Raw genomic sequence first — 25,465 nt, 5'->3', positions numbered from 1 at the left:
ATTCCTTCTTGAGATAAGAGTAGACAGCTCTAGTAGACACAGGTGCCCTAGGCTCCTGGGAAACCATCCAATGTCTCCTCCAACTCTCTTGGTTCTACAGTAGCCGAATAAATTATTTTCCTAGAACTTTAGAACTGTGAACTCCCCCCCTCCTCATATTATCATGACTAAAAGTAAAGGCAAGAGAAAAGAAGAATTGGAACTGTCATTTGAACCACAGGCTTTTAGAGCAGCATTGCTGTTTTAGCAGATGCCAGTGCCTTGTATTAACCGTGACAGAAGTTGCATGTCCTGAGCCAAATGAGAAAATAAATGTTTACTATCTAGCTGGAAAGCTGAAAACCAAAGGCAGGGGGTGGAAGGCAAGTAGACAGAAAACCATGGATGAAGGCAATGCCATGGAGATGAGTTCAGTAAATCTGTGCACATCTACATTCATATAAATCAAAGTAACTCAACCAGGCAGATGTTCTGTATTTGTTCCTATTGGGTGTCAGCACTTTTTTTGAGGAAGCAGGCAGAAACTAACCTAACTTTATCAAAATTACTAATTCTCCAAATGTACATTATGTGGTCTCTCAAACTTCCTGTTCTGAAATTCTTATATTTCTCAGAAGAGACCAAAATTAATCTGGGAACACCAATATGGTTAAAAAAAGGAATCCTTGGACTACTAAACACACGTAGTATAGGGTGTACTTTGAAAAAACTGGTAGGATTCTGTTAGGCTCCTGGATCCTTGTAGAACAGTATAAGAAAGGGTCACTGTAGTCCTAAATTAACAGGGTGTTCCTGGCATTATTCAAAGAAAAGCACAATGTTGGAACAGCTCCAATGGAATCGACATAATTGCTCTAGAGAATATCTAAACCAACCAGGTCTCTATAATTTTTCTAGTTTTAAACAGCCCTTGAGAGACTTGAAGCTCCCAGAAACTTCAAGCCAACTCACCTTCTAGGTTGAATGTGAACATATACCCAAATATTTGTCACATATGGACAGACAGAAGCTCTAAAAATAACTTTCGAAAATATGAATAAGCATGAAACACCAGATCCATTATATAAGTATATAAATCAAGGTGGCCATACACTTGACAGAAACCAATACCCTTATAAAAGTGAAAAGGGAAGTTCCTAATAGTTATTTCATGACAATAGGTATAAAATATGTCCATTCTGAGCAAATCAGTATTTATGATCACCCAACCATAATTCAACATGGCTTAGACTGTGGAATTTGCAAGAAGCAGCCATACAATTGAGACTAGTGATACAGATGGTGACAAATTATCAAGAGTCTTTAGCACCCAAGATATTTGGACTTTATAGATGCCGGGAAACCATTCTTTAGTCCTCTAATTTGACAGATTAGATGTAGATGCCCTATCAATGTTTTTTTTAATAAATCTAAAAATCAAAGGCAAATATATTCGTCAGTTCTATCAGTCTCCTAAGTGTTTTAGGTTCCAGAAATTTATTGCACCTACTTCACACAAAGCATGGTACTTGGGTGAGGAGAGAAATGCAAATAATCATGACATAGTCCCTTGCTTCCAGGGAAAAAATAATGATTTACTTAAACTAGCTATGTTTACTACACTGCAGAATAAGCTAAGTTAGATAAGACAATACAAGCAGCATCTCTGTTTTCTATCTTTGTTTTCTACACAGTATAGGATTTTTTTTTCTTTTTAAAGACATTATTTATTTATTTATGAGAGACACAGAGAGAGGAAGAGACACAGGCAGAGGAAGAATCAGGCTCCCCGCAGGGAGCCCGAAGTGGGACTCAATCCCAGGACTCTGGGATCATGCCCTGAGCTGAGGGCAGACGCTCAACCACTGAGCCACCCAGGCGTCTCTAAATAAGAGCTTACTAAAATGGTTAGTTGAACTAACCATGTGAACCCTAATTATTGTCATAAGCACAGGCATTCCCAATAAGAATTATATTAGATATTAGAGTAAAATGCCTTGATTATTTGTAGCCCCATTGTTTGCAATATATGGCACCCAGTTAAAACCCAGCATGCAGACAGCTGATTGAAAAATTGTGTTGGCCCAGGCAGCTTTATCAGAATATATTTTCTTTTTAATTTTTATTTTCCCATGAAATCCAGTCTACAGAATCAATTGTTTCCAAGTGCACAGGTATAATCCATTTCCTAACACATAGCAATTTAATGTGGGGGAGTTCCTTATGAAAGCAGTTTTCTGAGAAATATAATGGGCTACAAAGATTGTTCCTAAGCAGTACATAAAAGGCATGAGGTTGTTGTACCTTTGGGAACAACAAGATAAACACACCTGTCATCTGAAATTATACCTGTCACAATACAATGAAGCAGTGCACATGGATTTTTCCTCCAGACTGTGATACTTAGCTTTTCTACTTCTTTGTAAATACTACTATAATTCCTTGATTTAAAATATGAACTTCCAAAATTGCAGGGCTTAGTCGTGTTGCTAGTTGCTCCAAAACAAAATAATAAAAATGAAGGGAAAGCCATCGTTATAAATTAAACAAATATGGTGTATCCCAAATACAACCCAGTTATTTCCAGAAATTTGAATACATAAGAGCTTGAAGTATTGGCTAAGAGTTTAGTTTCAGCCTATATATTCGAGGTAGATGTTAGTCTTGTCCTTCGAAGGTATGGATATTCATAAAGCATTTTATGATGCTTATAAATAATATATTGAATTTGGTGTCTTCTTCAATTCAACTGAACATGTCACAGATATGTACCAAATTAATCAGATTTTTAAAGTTCCCAACTGGAAAGTAGGCATCCTTTAAAACTTCATGGATATATTTATCCTGATTTAATGCAGTAAGTGATAATATAGCAGACTAAAACATTAATAAAATTGTAAAGTTTATATTGTTAAAGAACTTGCAGGAGCTAGGCTTTTTCCGCTACTGCATTCCACAGAGAGTAAAATAAACTAAGATACTGAGGTTAGAGAAAGATTGACCAGCAAATTAATCTCTGACAAAAATCAAGATTAACCTAGAGGTCTTCAGAATCCTGATTTAGGATTCCACCAGTTAGGAATGGATATGTGTGAGTGAGTGAGAAAGAGAGAGAGAGAGAGAGAGAGAGAGAGAGAGAGAGAGAAAGACTTCACATTGAATATTAAATATCAAATGCTACTTAAAGTCTCAAGAGCATAATAAATTTGTTGTTCATGGATTACAATTTTACATCCATTATTACATCTAATCAGCTATATTTTGGTTGTTTCTTTAGTTGTCAAGAATGAACATCTGAAACTATTATAAATGCATGACTCTTACAATATGACTCCAATATGAAATATAAAAATCCAATAATAGTTTCCATTTACTTAATAATAATAATGGCTTATAATCAAGATGATAGGGCAGCCCCTGTGGCCCAGCAGTTTAGCGCCGCCTGCAGCGTGGGGTGTGGTCGGAGGCCGGGGATCGAGTCCCACGTCCGGCTCCCTGCATGGAGCCTGCTTCTCTCTCTGCCTGTGTTTCTGCCTCTCTCTCTGTGTGTGTCTCTCATGAATAAATAAATAAAAATCTTTTTAAAAAATTAAGATGATACTTATCATTTAAAATCATCTTCAAAAATCAATATACAGAAATCCACTACATTTCAAATTTTATTTTTATTTTATTTTATTTAAATTCGATTAATTAACATATAGTTTATATTAGTTTCAGAGGTAGAGATCAGTTATTCATCAGTTGCATCACATGCCCTCCTTAATGCCCATCCCCCATCCCCACCTCCCTCCCCTCCAGCAACCCTGTAGTTTGTTCCCTATATTTAAGAGCATGTTATAGTTTGTCTCCCTCTCTGATTTTGTCTTATTTTTCCCTCCCTTCCCCTATGATCCTTTGTTTTGTCTTAAATTCCACATATTTGTGAAATATATTTATCTTTCTCTGACTTATTTCACTTACCATAATACCCTCTAGTTCCATCCACATCATTGTAAATGGTAAGATTTCATTTTTTGATGGCTTAGTAATATTCATATACACACACACACACACATCTTCTTTATCTGTTCATCTAGCAATGAACATCTGGGCCCTTTCCGTAGTTTGACTATTGTGGACATTGCTGCTATAAACATTGGGGTGCAGCTGGTTTTCTATACACTAATAATGAAGTAACAGAATGAAAAATTAAGAAAACAATCCCATTCACAACTGTATCAAAAACAAAAAAAAACTTAGCCAAGGAGGTGAAAGATCTATACTTTAAAAACTATAAAACATTGCAGAAAGAAATTGAAGATAATATAAAGAAATGGAAAGATATTCCATGCTCATGTACTGGGAAAAAAATACTGATAAAACGTCTATACTACCCAAAGTAATCTTCAGATTTAATGCAATCACTATCAAAATACCAACATCATTTTTCACAGAACTAGAACAAATAATCCTAAAATTTGTAAGGAACCATGAAAGACCTTGAATAGCCAAGGCAATCTTGAAAAAGAAGGATGAAACTAGAGGTATCACAATCCCAGATTTTAAGATATACTATACTAGTAATCAAAACAGTATGAGACTGGTACAAAAATAGACACATAGATCCAAGGAACAGAATAGAGAACCCAGAAATACTTGATTTGATTATATGGTGAATTAATCTTCAATAAAGGAGGCAAGAATATGCAATGGAAAAATGACAATCTCTTCAACAAATGGTCTTGGGAAAACTAGGCAGCTACATGCAAAAGAATAAGACTGGACCATTTTCTTACACCACATGCACAAAAGTATACTCAAAATTGATTAAAATCCTATTTGTGAGACCAGAAAGCATAAAATTCCTAGAAGAGAGCATAGGCAGTAATTTCTTTGACATTGGCCATAACAATACTTTCTTAGTTATGACTCCTGAGGCAAGAAAAACAAAAGCAGAAATTAACTATTGGGACTACATCAAAATAAAAACCTTCTACAAAGCAAAGCAAGCAATCAACAAAACTAAAAGACAACCTACTGAATAGACGATATTTGCAAATGACATATTTGATAAAGTGTTAGTATATAAAATACATAAAGAACTTACACAACTCAACACTAAAAAAAACAAATAATTCAATTAAAAAATGGGCAGAAGACATGAACCAACATTTCTCAAAAGAAGACATACAGATGGCCAACAGTTACATGAAAAAAAAGTTCAACATCACTTTTTATCAGGGAATTGCAGATCAAAACCACAATGAGATACCACCTCACAACTGTCAGAATGGCTAAAATCAAAAACACAAGTTTTACAAGAAGTGGAGAAAAAGGAACCTCATGCACTGTTAGTGGAAATGCAAACTGGTATAGGCACTATGGATAACAGTATCGAAGTTCCCCCCAAAAATAAAGATAGAATTGTCACATAACCCAGTAATTCCACTACTGGGTATTTACCTAAAACATATGAAAATACAAATTCAAAAATATATATGCACCCCTATATTTATTGCATTATTTAAAATAGCCTAATTTTGGAAACAGCCCAAGGATCCATCAACAGATGAATGAATCAACATGAGGTAGTACAATGGACTATTAGTCAGCCATAAAAAAGAATGAAATCTTGCCATTTACAATGACAGGGATGGATCTAGAGGGTATAATGCTAAGTGGAATAATTCAGAGAAAGATAAATACTGTATGATTTCTCTCACATGTGGAATTTAAGAAACTAAACAAATGAATAACAAAAAAAAGAGACAAACAAACAAAAAAACAGACTCTTAAATATAGAGAACACACAGATGGTTACCAGAGGGGAGGTACATGGGAGGATGGGTGAAACAGGTGAAGGGGATTAAGAGTACACTTAGTGTGATGAGCACCAAGTGAAGCATAATTGTTGAATATTGTATTCCTGAAACTAATATAACACTGCATCTTAATTATACTGGAATATTAAAATATTTAAAATTTTTTAAAAACAAATCATCTTCAATATAGATAACGTAAATTAAAATGCTATTACATATCTGTTAATTTTATAATGACCCAAACATATATGTGTACCATTTTTCTCCATTCTAACCATAGGAAAAATGGGTTCCTAACAAAATACATTTAAGTAAATAACTAACGATGTATTGTTATGTTTTAATCAAGGTGATAGAAATGAGTTAATGGCCCAAGACAGGAAATGCCAAAACTTCATGAAACCCCCCTCACACACTAGCAAGAACAAGGCAATTCAACACTGACTGTCCAAATAGTGGATTAATAAATGAACTAAACAATGCATTAATTAAGGTTCTCAGCGGACTTCTTTCCCCAAACTTATAAGCCAAGCCAGCATTTGCCCAATAGTTATGATTTTAGTACATGTCTGTACTAGCTGAATCTACCTTGGTGAGCTTGGCCTGAATTCTCACCTCCTTCAGTGGGGCAGATGTCTACCACAGATGGCTTTCTACCATTTCTGGTGAAGAAAAGGCCAATTCTGTATAAGATTTATAAAGCTGTATAAACATAGTTTATTAAGCCCTTTGGGGTGAAAGTTACTATATAAATGTAAAATATTCAAGCACTTAATCCAAAGTACCTTTTTATATCCTCTGTCAAGCCGAATAAACAAAAATGCAAAAGAACATAATATATCACTGCTGGAATATCCATCAAAAATAGCCACAACTTTTCCATTTTTGGTCGATTCTATTTGTACAACCCTAAGTTCCAAAGATTTCCAAATGTTTGTTGAAATGTTATGCCACCCCTTCTCTTCCCTCCACCTTTGTCATTGACTTGATCACTTTCTATGAATTAACATAAACAAAGCTACATGTCCTTGCTCGATAAGGGTGATACCGAAAACTTCAGCTGGTAAGATAATAATTTCATACCATAAACACCCTCTCTGGATATCAAACTACAAATGTAACAGTTAAATTTTTAAAGGTCTCAGAAAACTGGAGTGGAATGTGTATAATATTACTCAAACAGAATTAACTTTCCAGTTTCTTCAGGACTGGCTGGAACATGGTAATGTTCTACATTTCTCATGTAGACTTGACAGTCCAACCTGAATGGTTTCAGGGCCAATCAAAAGCCACTGGTAAGAGCTCTTGTCCCTTGTAAAACATGTAACTTACCTTTAGTTAGTTCAGAAATGCCCTGGCATTCCCTAGGCATAATAGGCATAATTTAGTTTGAGGAATATATGGGACATATTCCGGTATATTGTTGAGAGGGAGAGAAGATAGATTTAGTGTAAATGGAAGTTACTGGTAATATTCACCTGAAAACAAATTGTAATGGTCGTCACTAGCACAGGCTACACACATTCACTATCTAGTATATGGTAGTCACTGTGCTAAGCACCTTACATGTATTCTTTATCACAATACCCCTACAAAGGAAATAGTAATATTACATGTCCCATTTCAGAAATTGATTAGTCAGAGGTTACACTCCTAAGACAAAGATGAATCTAAAGGTTTTGTAAGGCCTTAGAACTAATCTAGGATTGGTTCTTAGAACACACTGCTTAGGGGAAACCCTACCAATGTCCAGACTCAGGCCAGAGGTAATACTGACAAATGCGTACACAGCTTTTTGGCTGAATTTCTGAGGCCAGTGGTGAGGTTAGCATTTCTACTAGGGCTAATATTAGGGTAAGGAACCTTACTGAGGTAAGGAGAGGCTTCAGCTAGAGGAATTGTCTTTCACTTTGCATAGCATGTAACATAAGATGGAGAAAATGTCTGTTGTCTGTATGTAAGAAGTACAGAGGCAGGAAGGAGAAATGTTAATGGATATTATAAAGGAGGAGTAAAAGTTTCCACAGCCACCCACTGGCACTGCTAATGTCTGAGGCATTACCAAAGCTGTGTAGGAAAAGCCTAATCCTCAGCCACATCTTTGCCTGAGAATGAACCACATTGACGTTACAGTACACTTAACCCCTCAGGCATCCCAGTTAAGACATTTCCCCTAGCTCTAATAAGTGTGTTGTTCTCTGACTGTCTGGGGTCCCTTCCATTACTGCATTTTGTGACCCTGAAAGAATTAGGAGATCCAATTGAACAATCCCATCTACAAGCCAACTAAGCTTCAGGAGGAATCCCAGTTTGACACCTGACAACTGTGTTGAGAGGACAGATAACTGTGTCCTGTGGTTTACAAAGATTGGTCCTGAAGCCTAGGCTAGTTTTAGCCATTCTTTCAGAAGCAGAGGAGCCTATGTGGTGTGGACGAGCAGAGGGAAATAGCTTTCGAGGGCTGTTCTGTTCATGTGGGTTTTAATTAATGTTAAAGAAAAGTGTTGTGCTATACTCTCAAAATCATCAAATCAAGAGCAACACACAAACAATTATTTTACAATCGAGAATAAGAAAATTCGCCATAAAAGGGGGAAAAAATTTGCTTTGTGAGTTTCCCAGGGGAATAACTAATAGCTACAATAGGAAAGTCTTCTTGGTAGATATGGCAATAAAGAAGGGTCTTCAAAATCTGATGCCCCTTTGCTTAAATATTATAATTGAGGGAGCTTTGAAAATACGAGCAGCAAAACTATAAAAGGCTAGGCTGAAATTTAAACATATATAGGAACCCAGATATAAAAGCCCTATGGGAAAAATAAATAAATAAATAAATAAATAAATAAATAAATAAATAAATAAATAGAAGGATTATGTTAGAAGGGTCCTATACCATGGAGGGAACTTAACCTCCCAGGCAAACATGGCTCCTCACATATTTTCCTCTGCTCTTCCACATGGCTGGCCACAGAGAACATAATTCCCTAAAACATTTGCCTGTAAGCTCCTTCCCTGTAGGGCAGGACAAAATGTCTGTTCTTCTCACTATGTTGAACACTCTTCAAAGTTATAGGCATCTTGTTCTAGCACAAAAAATAGAGTTGGGTACAGAACTGGCATTCAAAACACTCTAGATGAATAAATGAAGTACTGTGCACATAAAATGAATAGTGAATTCACTAGGGGAATCAGGAATCACTGAGAACAAAGGTGGAACAGGGATTTATGGATCTACATTTACTCTGAATTTAAGTCTTGCTCTTCTCTGGCCCCAGACTTGGTGCTGTTGGACCAGGATCTAACCTCATCCTCCAAGTCACGGCAAACTCTAGGGTCTGGGAATGACAAGGGAGCAAGAATTAGACATGTGGCCTTTGGCTTGATGCATAAATATCTCACCATCTCAGTAGCATGGTCTTAACCCTCTTTTTTATGATATTACTTATTTATTTCAGAGAGAGCGTGAGCAGGGAGATGGAGAGGGAGAGAGAGAAGGCTCCCTGCTGAGCAACAAGCCCAACATGAGGCTTTATCCAGGCACCTGGGGATCATCACCTAAACTGAAGACAGTTTGCTTCACCAACTGAGCCACTTAGATGCCTCTGGTCTTAACTCTCCTAAGATTCTTTTTAGGTCTTCCCTGAAAAGCCTGGAAAGAGAACATCAAAGCTAAGTTGCAAGTTACAGAAGGCTGCTAGAGAGAATAATTCAAGCACAAAGTGCATTGTAGACTTGAAAGAAAAAATAAGAGAAGGGACAAGGTGTTCATAACAGTGAGAGAAAACAGATCTTAACTATTCCAATCTGTGTTCTTCATCTTCAAGATTGGGAAGAGTAAATGTTTGTCTGACAGTGTATACATAGTGAAATAACTGAGGTGGAGAACAACTGTTTGTCTGAGGTGGCAGCTTTGCACATTACACCAAGAACTTTCTTAGCTTTAAAGCCTTTTTTTAAAAAAATGAATGTTGATGGTAGATGTTTGTTTTCATCATTTCCAGGTATTAGTGGATAAAAATAATTTGGATTATATACTTACGAAAATCTACCCTTAGTCATATCTATTTACAGATACTTGGTATTCTTGAGGTCCTGACAAGGCCATCTCTCTCACAAGCTTTTTAAAGTTAAGGCAGATTTAGCGTAAGCTCTACTTCTTAGCACTGCAGGCATTCGTTACCTCTTTGTCATGCAGAATGTTAACTTGGACCGACCTTCTTCCTGGGCAAGTAGTTGGGGTATTTTTTTCTGTGTTCCATTGGCCTATTCTTAGAATTATTCATACTTTTTAGAAAAATTGTGGTAACAATTGTTATTTGAAGACAGAGAAGACAGATGTGAAGTGTAAGTTGAAATGTAAGAAAACAAGTACTTAAGTTCATTGGATGAAGTTGGATGATGTGATTAGCAGGCCCACAGCAACAAATATATTTCTAGAACATTGCATATGGTGTTGCCTCTCTGACCCAGCCATCGGCAGGGAATTCTATTTTGAGTTGATTTTCTAAGAGGAAAATGTTTAGTTCTGAACCATCCACCTTTGTTCACCCTACTTCTCATATCCAAATGCATTATCTGCAAATGGGTAGCCATGGTTAGAAATTAAGAGGATTTGTGTCTATGGAAAAATTCCTACTACAAATATACTATCAGCCACGTGATAAGACTTAGAGTGCTAATCATCTCTTTTGAACTGAGATTGTGTTTGCTTTTATTCATTAACATTGAGTGAATGATTTCTACATGACAGGCACTCCTCAAATTGGGTTTGTGCCACAAAAGGATGGATAAAGGCACAGAGCAGGTGGGAAGGCTATCTCTTCCATAGGAAGCCAGGGAAAGAATTCCCAGACTCTGACTACAACGCATATTTTTATTAAAATAGCAGCACACTACATAAATAAGATTAAATAGACCAGACACGTTGAATTTCTGTACCTAATTAAGACAATCTACCTAGAGTTGCTCATGGCAATCCATTTTCTGAGTTGTGTCTATTCTCAGCTTTCTCAGGATTATTGCCCTTCATATCCTTTTACCACAACTTTTAGTTATTTGCTAAACGACCACGAGAAACAGTTTTTGTTGGTGTCAGATGCTGTAGTTTCTAGAGTACTGGTCCCCTGGATAATCAAATTTAAACTACATTAAATGAGCCCAGCATTAATCACCAATTAAAGTCCAGAGGCGAATTATTGAAGAGGGCATTTAAGTGAAGGAGGAGGCTTGAAGATTATAGTGGGCAGGGCACAAAGAGGCAAGGATAATCACATTCTACGTTAAGCAAAGATCATAGAAATCTCTATTTGTTTGCATTATGGCAAAAATCAATTAGTCTATAACTGGAATTTTTTTTTCTGTCAGACTACACCACGCCAAAGTGAAATCATTACATTTGACATCACTAATAAAACAGATAGGTTTTCAATTAACATTTAGTTTTCTCTAAATATAATCTCAGAAAATCATCCATCAATAGATAAGCCTACATTTCTCCCCATGTACAGATTTCTGTCTGGTGTCATAGAAGAGAAAAATCCTAGTGAGATTATTAAAAAGAGAGTATGTGCACTAATGGAAAAACAGTCCGTATTACCAAAGAAAGAGTGACTGAGGAGCCCCATGGCCCAAGTTTGAACTCTGCTTCACCATTCACTGTGAGGCCTCAGACAAGTTACTTTAACTCTCTGGCTCTCAGTTGTCTCAAATGTAAAAACTTACAAATTTATTTCACAGTATCTACTTCTGAGGATATTTGTGAGAAGCTAATAATAAAGAATTTATGTAAATTACAATTATAATCCATAGCAGGGAATAACTACTGGATATTTCACTGTTGAGGATGAGGATGATGGCAATGAATTATTTTTAATATAGTGCCATAACCATAACTTGTATTCATTAGACTGTCCTTGAATATACCCACACATGTTAATCTGCACTAGCCTACTCTCCTCCCACACCCTCCACCTCTCACAAGCCCCTCTGGCAGGAACAAAATGCAGCCCAATCTCTGCAAGCTTCTGACAAGAGGCCTACCCTTCCCTTCCTAGCAGCCCGGTCCTGACTGCCTTGAAACTACCACCACCACCATCACTTCGGGCACCAAATGTATCCCACAACTCCCAGGCACCCCTCAACTTCCAACTCTAATTCCCTAGACATTCTTTACACCTCAGTCCTCATTTCTACCCAACTCTGAAATCTAGCCATGCTTCCCTCTGAAATTCATAGACAGCCATCAGCAAAATTCCCTATATTCTCTTTTGTTCTCCATTTTTCTCCCAACATCCTTCTCTACTGAAACCTGACTTTCCTGACAGCCCTACCAATAACTGTTTTGTCTTTCACTCCCTCCCTATCACTGGGACTGCATACTGCTTGCTGCTTATAGAACACAGTCTCACTTTCCTCTCTAAAAACAAATGCAAAACAAAACAAACTTTGAATCTCCTGCAGTCAAACTATACCACCACCATTTCTCCTTGTAATAACCACTTATCATTGCCAAGCTGTCATTCATGCTTATTCCTTTAAGATTTTTAGCTTCCGGCTGACTGTCACTTTCTACAACAACATACCTGGACGATTCTTAGTGGTTTAAATTTCCACATAGATGATTATTCTAAACCCAGACTCTTAATTCCTTAATTCTCTAAAAGGAGTTTATTTCCCACCCTACCAGAGCCATAATTCATGCTCATACCCAGACTTTCTCATTACCAAAAACTACAACATCCTGAGACCTCATTTTTAAGTGTCCCACTCTCCGTTCACTACCTATCTTTTTAGTGCCTTCCATCTAGTGGCACAACTCTCACAATTTTTCAACCCCATCAATACCTATAATCCATTCATTCTGCCTCCTTTTCACTACCTTTATTTTCTTCAATGTTCTACTTCCTTCTCTAACCAGTTAAAATATCACGATCCAAATTATAATGACCCCTTGCATTATCTCAAGTCTTTTGTCTCTCTCTGGCTTCAATCATTTTGTTAACTCCAGTGCTTTTGCAACTCCACAAGTGGCTAGAAAAAAAAATTAAATAAAGTCACACTGTTTAGTGTCACTTCCAATGGGTATCCACTAATCTCACATGGACTATTCATGGCAAACCTTCTACATTTACTCACACACAACTGCATCGTAAATTAACCTAAAAGAAAGTTAATCTAAAGCCTCTAACCTCCCCAGTATTTATGTTCAGTTGATGGCCTTGCTTTTCTTTCAGCAAGAAAAGAGGAAACCAAGGAGGATTTCTAGTTTCCCACAATACGTCTATTCATCCACCTATGTCTGTATCTTGCTTTCCTCCCTGTTACAATGGTTGCAGTACCCAAAACTCCATTTAAGGCCTCCCATTCCATCTGCTCTCATCCTCTCTCATCTACTCAAAGACATCATTCTAGCAATTCTCCTCTTTCCCTCCTATATCTCAGCTTCCCTTAACTAGAGCAACACTCCCGTAGACACACAAACCTATTGCAATTTCTACTTTCTTAAAAAAATAATAATTACAAAATCCTTCATTTACCATCTCATTTCTATGAGACTTTTAAAAGAAGAAATTTGGGAATCCTGGGTGGCTCAGTTGGTTAAGCATCTAACTTTGGCTCAGGTCATGATCTCAGGGTCCTGGGATTGAGCCCCACATTGGGCTCCCTGCGTAGTGGGGAGTCTGTTTCTCCTTCTCCCTCTGCCCCTCTCCCCTACCCTTCATCGCTTGTGCTCTCTACTCTCTTTCATGCTCTCTCAAGAAAATAAATAAAATATTAAAAATTTTTTGAAAGATAAAAAGAATAGATTTATCAAGAGTTGTCCCTATTCACTCTCTCCATTCTTTATCTCTCTTGTCTCTCAAAAATCTAATTGAATCAGGAGTTTGCCCTTTCCTCAAAACACCACAAATAGTTTCAAAGCTAGCAATAATCTCTTCTTGGTGTATTCAATAGTTACTTTTCAAGATTCCTCCCATTTGACATTTCAGTAAACAGTAGCTCTCTCTTCTAACTATTCAGGGAAAAAAAAATGGAGCCATCCATGTCTTCTCTGCATCCCTCATATATCCAACCCACCATTAAATCCTGTCACCAGTTCTTTCCAAAGATATGTAGACTCAAACTCACCACATCCATGGCAATCCCAGAGTCCATGCCATCACCATCGTCCAGGGCTAGATAGCTGGCAAGACTTGCTGACCATCTCCCTGTTTCTATCTTTGTCCTCTAGTCTATTCTCTAGAGAGCAGAGAAATTGATCCTCCTAAAATATAACTGATATCCACCCCCCTTAAAGTCATCTATATGAGAGGTCATCAAACTCCTGTCTGCAGGTCAAATTCAGACGGTAGATTCCAACACAGAATGATTTTTATATTCTTCAGGGTTAAGCAGAAGGAGAAGCAGAAGCATAAATGGAAGAAGAGGAAGAAGAAAAAAAAGAAAGAGGAGGATAGATGAAAAGCAGAAGGAACAGAAGGAGGAGCATATGTGACAGAGATCTTACGTATCCTGCAAAGCCTAAAATATTTACTGTCTGGCTCTTTATTTGCTATCCCCTGACCTACACAAGCTGCCTCTCTCTAACCTCTACCTCTTTGACTTTCTGTACTTTAACTATATTAATATTCTTGTTCTTTTTTTTCAATGTTCCAAACGTGCTACTGCCTCGAGGCTTCAGCACTAGTTATTCTTGATCCTATGTCCTCCCCAGATATCCACATATGGATGGGCATCTCCACCCACTTCTGGTCTTTTCTCGATGAGACCTTCATTGATTGCCCCTTTTAAAACTGTGTCCTTTCTAGCACTTCCTATATTCCTTCCTTTTGCTTCATTTTTCTCTTGAGTACTTACTCAGTTTGAAAACTGGCCCCCTTGTGTAGAAAGCAGAGAGACAGAAGAAGGAGACAAACCACCCCAGATTGGTACGTGGCAGATTTAATAAGAAAGGTAACTTATATACAAGGTTTGTCTTGGGTGCCACAATACAGGCAGATCTCAGGACCTACTCTCCAGAATCTCAAAATTTTACAAGGAAATCAATGAAATCTAGGCAGGTATTCAGTCCAGATGGTCTCAACAACACCTTATTCTCTCAAGGCTTTATGTGTCCTTGGAAATGGTCCCCACAGTGGTCAGACACACATCTGAGGACATGGGAAGGGATGAGGAGCCTCTGACTGCCCAGGTCCCACTCTCAGGTTGACTGGTGGTCCCATCTTCTTCATCATCTCCTCCAAGTTTCACTATTTATCCTATTACGTATTTAACTCATGTTTTATTGACTGTCTACCCCAACTAGAATGTACGATCCATGAGAAAAGGAATGTACATTCACCTCATTCACTGCCAGGCACCCAGCATATATGACAATCCCTGACACATACAAAGCACTCAAAAAATACTTGCTAATTCAAAGAAATAATAGATTGTGAACTCTGCTAGTTTTTTTTTTTCCTGCTAGGTTTTGGTCATATAAATATGCATCTTCTCTGAAGTCTTATGGCCACTGTGACTAAGCGAAAATGCCAAAGTTTTCTCTTGATTTGCAAAATATTGTGGTTGTTTGCTGTTACCATCACAGAACTTATTCTACTATTTACCTAAGCTGAACCTAGTTTGGGAGGCAAGCATTCTTAGCAAGGATATATAGGAGTTGAATGTTTTATTGCATCCTGCAGCACCTGCTTCACTTTGTCCCATTTTCTCACAATAAACTGCTCCCCTTCCATCCACATATGTCTGCTCTTCTCTCCCCTGTTTGTTTTTTCTCTTTTACTTCATATCAAAAATATTTATGAGAGTGGAAGAGAATGAAAGAATTGAAGTAGAAAAAAAAGTTAAAGTGCCTTATATCCTGTGTTAAAGATTCATTCAATCAATCAATAAGATTTACTTATAATCAAGGAAATAAAGACTAAAGTAATAGGAGTGGGAAAAGATCAGAAAAGTGAGCCAGAAGGCCACTCCCATTTACTAATCCATATTCACCCACATAAATGTGCTAGCTTTGATGATAATGCTGGGACATGGGGCCTGAAAAGGATAGAAGATCACCATGGAAAGCTTGATTCTCACACTGACTAAGTAAAAACTGTTACTTTCATTCATGACCATCAATTCCATAACTACAAATATAAATTAAAAAATAGTCTATAAATCAACTTTAATTTGTCCTTACTTCTATAGCAAACATCACAGCACGTCCTCTACTAAAAATGAATTTATAGAAACATCCTTTCCACAAATTTCAGGACAATGAACCATCAACTGACCTCAGACACTGGAGATTCCTTTCCATTCAAAATCCCACCAATTAATTCTACTATTTTTCATTCCTGTGAAGCAACAGTCTCCTGGACTTCTCTAGTTACATTCTCTTTTTCTTTCTCTGGATGATTCTGACTTTTGTCCAGTCATGTCAGAACCTGTAACTCTCAGGTATAGTCATCAGGAAACAGGTGAAAACCAAAATTAGACAATTTGAGGTAAGTTTAATAAAGGCCATTTTCAAAGACATGGGCAAGGTTTAGGGGGGAAAATGCAGTGATGCATATCCAAGGGTTATTTAGATCAGAGTGATACTCTTAGGCCTGAAAAAGACAGGGGACAGAAATGATTATAGAACTCAGAGAGAGTACTCTATAGAGAGTGCCACCTAAGAGGAATTGTAGCCTTCGGCAGAGGGAAGAGTCTACCCACAGAGAACCTGCAGGGATTTCCTTTCAATCCCCAAACATCTCTTGTTGGTGCCTCCTACTGACAAAATCCAACTAGAAGTCATAGGATAAGGAAGACTGGTGATGGAGTCTATACAGGTCACTCTCCCAGGACACAGAACAGGAAAGAGAACCATGGAGTTACATCTGGGGCATTAAATATCAGCATTGGTTAATTGTAATCTCTGTGTCAGTTAAATATTTTTCAGACTGTTCCCAGATCAGTAAAAATGCTGGGGGTCACAGAGAAAGAACTAATATGTTAAAGAGACAGCATACAATCTTCATATTGCAAAAGACATTTAATATGTGGGATCAGATTTTCATTCCAGGTAAATTCCTATGAGGATTTCTATAATTTTTTCAGGTTAAAAGTTAATCATGACTATGTTCATAAATTTGTCAGACAGCATGACTAACAGGGCATAAGAATCTTTATTAAATAAACCTCATTCTTTGCACCTAAAACATGAACTCAGTGGGTTTCTGAACTGGAATGACAACTCCCTCTGTTCCTTTGCTCCTTCCAACCTTGCTCTGTCCCTGTTCCTATTCCAGGTCACTGTTCAGCGTACTAATGCCAAGCCTGCTTTTACCCAAAGTGCCTGTTTCGTATGCTGTCATATATATACTGCTGGTTGGATCTCAGCCAGTGGAATTAAATGAAATGGTTTTCTGTCAGACTGAATACTAATTATGTCTTCATGCCAAAGCTAGGTCTGCATAATGACATCATTTGCAAGTAGGCTGGAGGTTGAAGCTCAGATAAAGTTTGCTCTGATGTTTACATATACAAGCAAAGCAGTTCTAGGCTGTTTAGCTTACCTGCTTTGTGTTGGTTTCTTTGATAGATTTGTCTTTGAAAATCCAAGGTCTTCTCTGGACAACACTGTGGATTAAGTAAATGCTTCATTGTTTAGGTCACTGTCCTCCCATTTCAAGACTTCAAACCCACAACTCAGTTCCCAAGGGAAGCCTCCAGGACACTAAATTTTTGGATTGCCATGGACCTTATATCCCTTTCTGGTCACTCATATTTGCCTAACATGATAAAATATCTGATTTTCTGAGGCAGTATGATTTATATCTGTTGGTAATTCTCAAATTTTCCCATTTTGTGCACTATCTTAACCTTGACCTCATCAGCCTATCATAAATAATACCCTTTCACCCTTCAGAAGAGGTGTACATATCCTACAGCACTGCGTTCAATTAGCTAAATTACTAATAATTCCATACTCTGAGAACAATAAGAAGGACCCTTCCAAAGCCCTCATTTTTCTCTCAGTTGACATTTTAACACTTTTCCTATAGAAGTAACCATATTCATGGGAGTAAAAAGACAAAAAACAGACTAATGTTAAGGGAGGCCCACTGGGAACAAATGTTTAGGTCAGGGGAAGACATACACTATCTACTCAATTCAACACACCCATAACACAGTCTTTGAGTTTAAAGTATCTTGGTAGGTATATAAAGCATAGACTAACAATGTGAATCCTGTGCTCCAACATCTCACAATTATATGGAATTGTAGAAAGAGAATCAGGCAGGTCATCAAAAGTTGTCACTTTTAGGTCAATCTGTATTGAACTAAAGAGGTATGCAGCCTTGGAAAGCCATTAATTCTTCTGGCCACTGAATGATGAGAATTTATACAGGCTTTAAAATTAAATTCTCCTCTCAGGCTATAATATATTCATATTGAAATAATTCTTTTAAAGTCTAAAAAATTTACTGCTATACAAACATAATTGCTTTCTATTGCTGTCAGAGAGTAGCCATTATGTGAACATTATGACATATTTCACTGATTTTTAGAGTGCCAGTAACAAGTTAAAAACTCAAGACACTGGTGATATTTTAACCTAAATATTTGGCCTACAATTAGAAAATTCTTTTTTTCCAAAGAACTAATCTGTACTGTTTACCCTCCCACAAATGTCCCTTATATAGTTTATACCTATATTTAACTGAGACACTTATGTTCCTTTTTACTTTATTATGTAGAAGCACTGTAAACAAGCAAATGTCAATAAGGTTCAAGGCAGTGAAATATAAAGTCTGAAAACACTGAGGTCAAATCTCCAGACCAGTGTCCAGGGCAACTCAATGGCAATCCACCACTGACTCTTCAGTCAAAAATTTCTTTCTTTTATTTGCTTTTACCACTATAGCTGTAAGGTATGACTCCAGGTGACTTTCCTGGAGTTGAAAAGCCTCGAATCTTTTATAATTCATGTTCTGATCCACTTGGGGGAAAATATTATCTTCATCTGCCCAAGACTTTTGCAGCTGTGTTGGATAATAATCCATCATGAGAGTGATCATTAGAAGATTTTTTTATTATATCTCAGTATGCAATATATACTTGATTTGGTATAACTAAATTTTTTTTATATATCAGAGTTTAACCCCTTAATTCATTAGATTTTTTGAAAGAGGGGCCAAGATGCTGACCAGAGTTAAAAAGATAATATATACAATTTATGTGAAGATAGTATATGCAATTATGTTTTGTTTTGGTGTCCATTCCATAAAAGGAATTTTTTAAAAACTACCTTCAAGAGAGCAATGGTCAACTAATAGTAAGTGAGGTCATATAGCAATGGATCATTACCAAAGACAACCTGAAAATATAACCACAATCTTCAAATACTTCACAATCCAACAAATAGAAATAAAAATGTCAATGTAAGAAAAATATGATGGCATGAACTTTTGGGGAGAAACATGTTTCCCTGCCACCTTGCTCCAAAAAGAATTTAAGGTGGTATTCAAGGATAAATAAAATACTGGAAATTTGTATAAATTAATTGCAGATAAGAATACATAGAAGCTAGTAGGCTCCTACTGGATTTATGATTAAGTGTCAGGACTCTATGTAGAAGGTTAACTTAAATAATTCAGAAGAGCCACTGAATTTCAGAGTTAAAATTGAGTTAACATCTAGTGGCGCCTGCATGGCTCAGTAGGTTAAGCATCCAGCTACTGATTTTGTCTCATAGGTTACAGGATTGAGCCCCATGTTGGGCTCTGTGCTCAGTGGGGAGTCTATTTGAGATTCTCTCTCCTCCTCTTCCCCTACCCCTTCCTGCCCCCCGCTCACTCTCTGTCCTTCCAAAATAAATAAATCTTTTTTAAAAAACACACACACAGAGTTAACCTCTTACCCAAATGAAGAAAATATTTCTTCAAATAATTCTGACCCAAGATAATCAATACTGGATTTTATTGTTTGCTGTTATCCTGTCCAGTCAGTACCTCCTGGGGTAGTCTGTTCTCCTGAGGGATAACTAGTTGTGATAAAGTTCCTTAAACTGAAACAAAATCTACCACTACCTGATTTCTCTTCACTATTGCAAGCTTTATAGCCTCTAGAATGGCCCAAGTAAAACCTATTCTTTTTGAACATCAGCCCTTTCAGTAACTGGAGATAGCTAGTATGCCCCAGTTAATGTTTTCTTGCACAGTAGTTAAAAGCATAGGCTTTGAACCCAAAGAATTGGGTCTCAATCCTATATTCACAGCAAAATGGCTTTTTCATCCAGACAAGTTATTTAAATGCTCTGAACTTCCTCTATTTTAAATGGGGGAAATAATATCTGCCTAAACAGTTTATTGTAAACATTTTAAAAAATGATATAAAAAAGGACGATAAATTAACACCGTACTTGGTGCCTATTATATGCTCAATAAAGTTCCTCTCATAGTCTCTTTATTCCCAGATAGCTGACATTTTCCTTAAATGGCCTGTACTACAAATTCCTTATTACCAGATCACAAATCATCATTATTTAGAATAATTCTAAATTCTGGAGGACATGAAACCTTTATACAGGTGAGATGTAGACACCTATAGCAGTTGTTTTCAAGCCGGAGTGATTAAACACATCTTTTTATCAATACTATTTTGTAATGCTCTCTTTACAATCCTTGAAATTCATTAGTAGAAAATTAATCTACCTGAAAAAAAATGATTCCAGATCATTAATATTTGAATATATCTGGATTCAGCCCCCTGAAGCCCTGCACCCAGGACCCGCCCAGCACAGCTGCTGTAGCCACTGCATGACCAAACTGCCCATGATCGAGTGTGGCTAAGCCCCAAGCAGCAGCGAGGTTTGAACTCAGAGTTGGCGTGGAGCCTGTACAACCCTGAGGACGGCTGTGGCCATGCCAGAGGCAATGAGATATATGTGCAGATCTGAACCTGCAGGCACTGTCACCTTTAGCCCAAAGTACATCATCTCTGACCCCCAGCACAGGAAAAAGCAGCATGGTCAGGAGGGACAAAGCTCTGGCTGCAGCAAAGGTGCAGTGAACCTGCAGGCTGACCTCACTCTTGGCATTCTAACCAAATTTGGGGGAGAATCGTCCCAATGCCAGCATAATGTTAAACATCTCAGGGCACAACCGGCACTTCTTGGCCCCAACACTACCATTTTAGCTCCTCTACAACCATGAGCATGCTAATGTGAGGTAGGGCCCTGACAGTGCAGCTTCCAGGAGGGCATGGAGAACCTGGAGCCCAGTGGGGGGATACCCACCCTGCCATCTTCTTATCCCTGCCAAATCCACCAGCAGCGCTGACCAGCTCAGGTACCTCTGCCTTAAAGCTCATTTTCCCAGTTCTAGCATCTTTGAGCATCCACCCCCTGGCTTCTCTAGCCAGAAGTGTTTAGGCTTCATGGACATCACCTCTGTTTGAGGTTACCTCCTAGAAGGGATGCAATGGCCAGACACTTGCTATGTCAAGACACTCTATGAACCCCCAGGGGGAGCCTCAGAAGAGTGTGAGGTGAACTCTTCAGCCCTGCTTCTCCAACGTAGGGAGGCCTGAGCTTCAGCAGATGGCCAGGGTCATGATAAAAGGCATAATGTTCCTCTGGGAAAGGGAGCACCACTCATGTCTTAGAGCCAGCAGCATTCCAGTTCCTTGGACATGGCCACTGACAACTTGCCTCCTAAAGGGGAGGCATTCCTGTCGTCCCCAGCTCACAATGTCAGCTTGCAGCCTTTCGGCACTGAGCCGCCTCGGCCTTCATCTAACTTTGATCAGAAGTGGTTCTTCCAGCCTCAGGCAAACCGCAGGCTCTCTGAAAACTCCCTTCATAGAGGAACAGTCATATATTCTGCTAGAGAGGAGTCTGGAGAATGGCTCCCTCAGTGAAGCCCAAGCACAATTATGCCCAGAAGGCCCAACCTGACCAACTCTAGTGCTGACTGGCCTCTACCTGGGACCCTCCCTGGAGCCACACGTTTCCCAGGTGCCCCAGCCTTCCATAGGTAGTAAGAGCACACTCTACCTTGCACTGGCCAAAGAAAGTGGATATACAGCTCCTCAGGGAGCTTGCAACAAGACAGCTAATCTTGATGAGAATGGAAACCAAAATGGATCTAGATGTGGGTTTGCCTTCATTGAGTCCCTAGAACATAACTAAATGTCCCGAGTACTGAAGAAGCCTGGAACTTCAGTTAAATGTATCTCTTACAGAGTCCATTTCTCTTTAGTACGTGAAAATGAAGAGAATGCCTCTCTAAAGAGACATCCCACACCTCTCCAAGGCAACAGCTCACATTGTAGTGAGGGAAACAGCACCCACAGCAACCAGTCATATTCTAATTACCACAGCCTCTAACCCCGTAGGCAAGTGGGTGAAGACAAGAGACCTTCCAGGTACCCAAAGACTTGGGAGGGTGATTTCCACAAAGACCACAATGCCTCCCACAGAATCTAGAGAAAGAAAGCCTAGTCCAGAACTTGTGAAGCAACTTTGGCAGGACTGAGTCAGCCTTTTCTTCTTTCCAGAACATTCCTAGAAGTCTAAGAAGGCAAAGTAGCCCGGAGCTAGAAGGAGGAGCCCAGGAGGGCTACCTGGATGCCTCCCCACCTGTGCAGTCAACACCCACACAGAGGACGCTGGAAGGAAAGCTGTTCCAGATCACAGGAGCCATGTGCACAGGCCCATCCAGTGTTGGAGGGGAGGGCCAGTGCCTCACTTTCTTTCTATCACTCAGACCCAAGGTATGAGGGGCCACCCTACCCACCGCACCAGTACACAACCAGTCTGGGTGGGGGCAGAATGTGCAAGGCTTTCAGTGCAGGGAACCCCACTGCTTGGGGCTGGAGGTTTCCAAGACGGAGCAGCTGGCCCAAAGGAGCCAGAGGCCTGCAAATGCAGGCAGCTCCACTTACAGCCACAACTACAGGCCCAACAGGCAGGTTCCAACATCCAATACTTCGGGAAACGACTTCTAGGAGACGATATCTGATTCTCTGAAACCACTGAAGCCCTACACAACTGGGAGAACAGGGGGCTAAAGAAGCGTCCTGGCAGCCAAGTGGTCAACAGCTGGGAAGGGGCACTGACCCTAGCCTGGTCCCCCACCCCCACTCCGAGGCCAGACTCTCACCTGCTCTGCAGCCAGAGCACCTTCAGCTCTTCAGCGAGGACAAGGAGGCCTTCTTGTGGGACCACAGGCCCTTGTGCCTCAGTCACCTGCACTAACACCCCCTGAGCCCCACCAACAAGAACAGTATTAAGGGCATGCAGTCCTGTGACCTCAGGAACACCTTCCTTGGAAGCACAACCCACAGCAGGAACGCCCATGGGCTTCTGCCTCCCAGCATGCCCTGTATGAGCTGCAGCACTTGATGCCAGGGAGGGCACCCCCATCCTCCCATATACCACCCCTCTGCTGCCTGCAGAGTCTGTGCTGCTGGGCCTTGGTCTACCTGCCTCCCCACCCCTACCCCTACCCCCTACTATCCTACTCTGAAGAGCCACAGGAGATGTTGGAAGTGGGGACCCCTGGGCCCAAGGAAGGGACTGCATTTCCAGGGAGCATAGTGCCCACCGGGGTGGAAGGAAGGGATGCCTGGGTGGCTCAGTGGTTCCCCAACTCCCCAGATCGAGTCCCACATCGGGCTCCTGCATGGAGCCTCCTTCTCCTCCCTCTGCCTATGTCTCTGCCTCTCTCTTTCTCTTTGTCTCTCATGAATAAATAAATAAAATCTTAAAAAGAAAAAAAAGGAAGGGAAGGTGTGAGGTTGGACATTCTGCCCAGCTACCTTTCAGAGGACCAATTTCCGGATTACCAGCATTTTGTGAAAATGCAGTGAGCACTCCTCACTGAGCAGCAAAAGCTGGGCAACAAGATCCTAGTGGGCCAGGAGAAGGTCATATCTGCTGGAAGCCCTTGCCTTCTAATTCACTCCAAAGACAGGGCCCTGACTCTGCCCCCAGAGCTTGCAAGTGAAATGATTCCCGGTGGAGATGTATTTTCAATGGTACTTTGCTGACACCGACTTCCTCTGGACTTTAATACTCTTCAGAAATGCCCACCCAAAAGACTGCCCTTTATTTCAACATGATTTCATCTAAAAATGTTTCAATAGAAACCACATTTAAACTATACAGGTTATTGCAACGGAGGTGCCCTGAGTGGCTCAGTCACTTGAGCAGGAGACTCTTGATTTCAGCTCAGGTCGTAATCTCAGGGTAGTGGATATAACGCTGTGCTCAGTGAGGGAGTCTGCTTGAGATTCTCTCCCTCTCCTCCATCTGCCCTTCCACTCACACTCTCCCTAAAATAAATAAATCTTTAATATATATAAACTATATGTATTGTTGGAGTTTTTCAGGATAAAAGCAAATAACTCTATCCTGGAAGAAGCCAGTGTTTTCCCTCTTACCCTTCATGACTGATCCACAAGAGCTTGAATGCTGCTCGGAACATACCTCTTTCTATTACTACTTTGTAGTAGAAAGAGACTTAATGAAATTGTGAGAACTGATTGGAGGACATCTGATTGGTTGTTTAGTTTTTAAAAGGCTGAGGCAACATAGATCAGTGTGTGTCACTCCCAGGAATGTATCCATACGGGATTCCTTGCCTGTGGGCAGTGTACCCTGAGGACAAGTATAGTACACATTAATGAAGGGTCTGCAAAGCCTTAAAGCCTTAAAAAGTAACAGAGACATAGAAGAAAATTGTAAAACTTCGAACATTTTTGTTATTTATATATATATATTTTTTTAAGATTTATTTATTCATAGAGATAGAGAGAGAGGCAAAGACACAGGCAGAGGGAGAAGCAGGCTCCGTGCAGGAAGCCTGACATGGGACTCGATCCCAGGTGTCCAGGATCACGCCCTGGGCTGCAGGCGGCGCTAAACCGCTGAGCCACCCGGGCTGCCCTGTTATTTATATTTTTAAAAATGAAAAAGATCCTTAAGTTTGTGTGCTAACCACATATTCTATTTTGTAGTGGACGCAATTATGTTTGAGTTTTGTATTTTGTGAAAAGCTTAATGAAATAACGAGTTGTAGAGATAGTAAAAAAAAAATAACATCCTATATGTAATATAAATGAGACATTTTTAAGGAGTAGCATATAATAATGTATGCAGTATACAAAAGACTACAAGGGTAGACTACAAAGAGATGATTGCACCTAAACATAAAGTCTCCATTAATGCACCAACCTCAAATGTCACCTGATACAGAAGTGAATAGTATGACTACTAGTGACATAATAAACTTGTAAATTGATCCTGATAATGTTCTAATCAAAAAGCAAAGTATAAGCTTCTCTTTTTACACATACTAGTTATGTGGGAAAAATAATATCTTGTAATAATATTTAAGGTTTTATGTTAACTGTAGTTAGGTGACTATAAACAATGTTTGCCCATAATATCCTGTAGGACATTTGAAGTTCACAAATGGTGGAAGAGAATTCTTTGCAGTTTTGATCTGGTTTGTGTATTGTAGGATGTGTAGCACGGCTGGCTAGTAATGCTTCCTATGCCAAAAGCACAGCATGATTTAAAAATAAGAACAAACAAACAAACAAAAAAAAACCCTACACACCTACAAATTAAAACAAAAACAAAAAACAACCCAACTCTGCTGAGAATCACTGTTTTAAGGGTTCCAGGTCTATCTGTATCC

The 25,465-nt window shown here is 39.1% G+C and overlaps 1 pseudogene; it reads left to right on the top strand.

Moving 5' to 3' along the window:
• Positions 1-20,328: 20,328 nt before the first annotated feature.
• Positions 20,329-22,829, top strand: LOC121488727 (annotated as a pseudogene).
• Positions 22,830-25,465: the final 2,636 nt, after the last annotated feature.

Source organism: Vulpes lagopus, chromosome 4 (assembly GCF_018345385.1).
Source record: "Vulpes lagopus strain Blue_001 chromosome 4, ASM1834538v1, whole genome shotgun sequence".
Taxonomy (NCBI): domain Eukaryota; kingdom Metazoa; phylum Chordata; class Mammalia; order Carnivora; family Canidae; genus Vulpes; species Vulpes lagopus.
The sequence above is the reverse complement of the archived record's forward strand: the minus strand, read 5'-3'. Positions and strand labels throughout refer to the sequence as shown.